This window comes from Triticum aestivum, chromosome 3A, assembly GCF_018294505.1.
Source record: "Triticum aestivum cultivar Chinese Spring chromosome 3A, IWGSC CS RefSeq v2.1, whole genome shotgun sequence".
NCBI classification, from domain to species: Eukaryota; Viridiplantae; Streptophyta; class Magnoliopsida; order Poales; family Poaceae; genus Triticum; species Triticum aestivum.
Window position 1 is genome coordinate 312,700,735 of NC_057800.1, and position 4,191 is coordinate 312,704,925.

The window sequence follows — 4,191 nt, forward strand, 5'->3', positions numbered from 1 at the left end:
TACCCCACATTTTAGGGGATATCATCAATCAATTGTTTCACCCCAAGCAGCCATAGCGGCACAATAGACAGAAACATGGCGATTTTTACGGTGCAACGGGGGGGGCGCTTCACCTTTTACTGGCTTAATAAGAGCAGGAGGGGATGAATCCATACTCCTACACTTTCCTTCTGCTCCAGCGCTCAAACCCCCCAAGCCTTCACACCCCAATCCCGTTCTCAAGCCTAAAGCTTTCCTCAAGCTTCTGCATCTGCACTAATGGCTGACGCGGATCTAAAGGGGAGGTGGGTGGCCTCTAAGGTCACTGATGCCACCATCGCCGATCTCTGCACGGTGTGATACATCCCCGCCGACGCCATCTGTACTGCCCCAGAGCCCGGCCAACGCAGCCCCACTCCCAATCCAGGGAAGCTGGTCGTCTTCATCCCCCACCTCGTCCAAGGTCTGGGGTCCCCCCTACACCCCTTTGTGCGGGGAATCTTGTTCTTCTACGGGCTAGACTTCCCCAATCTAGCCTCAAATTCCATCATGCACCTCACCACTTTAATCATAGTGTTTGAGGCATTCCTAAGAGTGGAGCCGCACTTCGGCCTATGGCTGAAGACCTTCTGTGTTAAGCCGAAGAGCAGTCGCACTAAGTTTGCCGAGTGTGGGGCACAACGATTAGCAAACTCCAGAAGCCGGTCTGGCTGGAGGGGACCTTCATTGAGACCGCGAAGATCTGGCAGCGTGAGTGGTTCTACATCACCGAGTGATACGTCTCCAATGTATCTATAATTTTTTATTGTTTCATGCTATTATAGTATCAATCTTGGATGTCTTATATACACTTACAAGCAATTATATATCATTTTTTGGGACTAACCTATTAACTTAGTGCCCAGTGCCAGTTGTTGTTTTTGCATGTTTTTTGGTTTTTAAGAACATTAGTACCAAATGAAGTCCAAATGCCACGAAACTTTTTGGTGGGTTTTTTCTGGACATAAGAGACCCTGGAAGCTTCAGCCACTCTGCCGGATGTAGAGTCCCTCCGCAAATGGTAAGATTGACTGGTGTGCAGATGTGTTGATGGCTGAAGCTTTGGCGTTAAAATTTGGCCTATCACTTGCGGAGGGACTCTACATCTGGACGCCGACACTCTGCCGGAGGGACTCTACATCAACCTTACTGCCCTTCTGATGATGTGTGAGTAGTTTACCACAGACCTACGGGTCCATAGTTAGTAGCTAGATGGATTTTCTCTCTATTTGATCTTCAATACGATGTTCTCCTCGATGTTCTTGGAGTTCTATCCGATGTAATCACTTTTTGCGGTGTGTTTGTTGGGATCCGATGAATTGTGAGTTTATGATCAGATTACCCATGAATATTATTTGAGTTTTCTCTGAACACTTTTATGCATGATTGTTATAGATTCGTATTTCTCTCCGATCTATTGATTTGGTTTGGCCAACTAGATTGATTTATCTTGCAACGGGAGAGGTGCTTTATAATGGGTTCAATCTTGCGGTGCTCAATCCCAGTGACAGAAAGGGACATGACACATATTGTATCGTTGCTATTAAGGATAAAAGGATGGGGTTTATTCACCACTAAGGGAGAAATATGCCCTAACACCAACGGTATGACAAGAAACTTTTGACATATTGCACCAACACCTCCATATTTGTTGATGTACATGCTTGAACATTTGTTCCACGGCGAATTTGCTCTTTATGAACGGATTGACTCAAATTATGAATGGCTTGATGCATCTTGTCTTTCCACATATTTCATGATATATGAGCTTGTGCACTTCCTTAGCAAATTTGTTGTGATCTACCTTAATGGCATATTTACACATAATGCTCACATTGTCCACAATTAATTGCATGATAAAACCATCATTTTGAGCAACAATTGCCAGGTTCATACTTTTGATAAACCTTCTCTCTATGACATCATTTTGCACAATGGTCGCATTAATCACATTCACAACACTTTTGTGTGCACAACAAATGAATTTGCTCCCATGAATGCTTTGCATATCATTCTATATCATTTTGTGACGCTTCTCTTGTCGGACGAACTCATGCTTAGTTGATGGACACCTTGTGTGCGCTAACCATTGTATTTCCAAGTGTCCCTTGTGTTTGCTCTTTCTGCATGTATACCATTCTGGAGATATCTTGGAGTACTTTGACGGCGCCATGACATCCACTTCGTCCAACTACAAGTCTGTCCACGTCTACTGTTTCCATGGTGATGAGGTTCACGATCCGAGAGCGGATCTTTCCCAAAGGGGGAGATGATGCGAAGCATCCTACGGTCATCCCCATGGACATGCCATCGTCACCTGAGACACCAAGTGGATCGATGAGAAGAGCTCGTGCAAGAGCTATCGAAGCCAAGGTTAACTCACTCCTCTCCGAACCTTCACTTTCCGCATGTGAGACATGGTTACTACCTCAAGCGAAGACACTTATGTGTGCTTAGGTACCGAGGAGACGACCATGGAGGATCTTAGATCATAGGACAAGTCACCACGGATGCGGATCAAGAAGTGCCTCAAGTGGAGTCGCCACCAAGCTACAACGGTCAAGCGTCTGGCCGAAGCCCGGACATCTGGCGCCACCAAACAGTGGAAGATCAAAGCAAAACAGGCGCCAAGCGAATCTACAACGGTCGGGCATTCGGACAACCCCCAGACATCCGACGCCCCGTGACAGGCCGAACATCAGGCGCCTCTCCGAAAATCCGCCAGTACCGATGTAGATGTGGACCACCACCCCGCCGGACATTCGGCGCCCCGAGTCGTGCCGGACATCCAGCGCCTGCGGCGCAACCACGGCCAAGAGGCCATAAACCCCCCCCCCCCCCCCCACTTCACCTAGACTATAAATAGACCATCCCCATCCTCTTGCTAGGGTTAGCAAAGTGATAGCTCGGATTAGAGAGACCTTTGCTCATCTACCTCTCTCCCATGGAGATCAAGGCCTCCATGTGAGAAGACCCCCTAGCAAGACCCCATCTAGGGAAGATCCATCTTGGATTCAAGACCTCATCTCCTTTATTGGATTTTGGATGAACTCTACCTTGTATCTTTGTTCCCTTTGTTGTTCATGTATCTTTGTGGATCTTGTGTGGATGTGTGATTTGACTTGTTCTTGAATCTTTCTCTTGTGATTTCTCCATGTTCTTCCCTATGTTCATTGTGTCGTGGAAGATCACTACCTAGGGCTTTGGCCCTACATCAATTTTGCAGATGCCTCTTGGCGATGTCCATCACTGCCTGACCCTACAGGGATGTGAATATACATTGCAATGAGCAGGATGATCGAAGGATCCACTTCATGATTATGGCTTCCCGCAATACATGAGCCCCCCTCCTACAGCTGAAGCCAAAGCTAACTTGCAGTAGAAAAGCACACATCCAACAATGCTAATTGGTCCATGGACAACCAAACTCTTGCCCATGGAACAATTTCAAGGAACACTTGCTCCAAGCCACTGGGAAATCAGAGCTACAACCTCTTCCAGGTTTCCAGAAATGAATCCATGAAGATCTTCCTTATCAAAAGGAATCTCAATGGAGTGCCCGCAACCGTGCTAAAGATTCTCCCTAGAAGCTCCCAAATATAGCGACGGCATACATAAAATGAAAATGAGTCATTGGTGGTGAATATTCTACTATTTGGAAATATTGACGGTTAATCCATTTTGAATAAAAAATGAAAAAAAATCCATAGTACTAGTAAATTAAACTCTGAAAATAGGTTGTTCATGCCTTTGTCAATGTATATACAACCGAGCTGGAAGGAAGAGGATGATGTAAAAAGAAGGCACGAGCTCAAAATCACTTGAATTGACCAAGCAAGTGGACATGTACAGTTCTCACACTAGTACTCCCAGTCTGCATATAAAGTTTGGTCAAAGTCAAACTTGGTAAAGTTCGACTAGCTTTATATTAAAAAATATCAACATTCACAATACGAAATCCATATTTTCAGATGCACCATGAAATGTATTTTCATATTATATAGTTTTAATATTGTAGATGTTCATATTTTTTAATATAAATTTGGTCAAACTTTGTGTAGTTTGACTTTGACCAAAACTTATACGCGGAGTAAAAAGAAATGAAGGGAGTAACATGCAACCACCACATGTAAAACAAAAAACATGCAACCACCGCATGTAAAACAAAAAGCA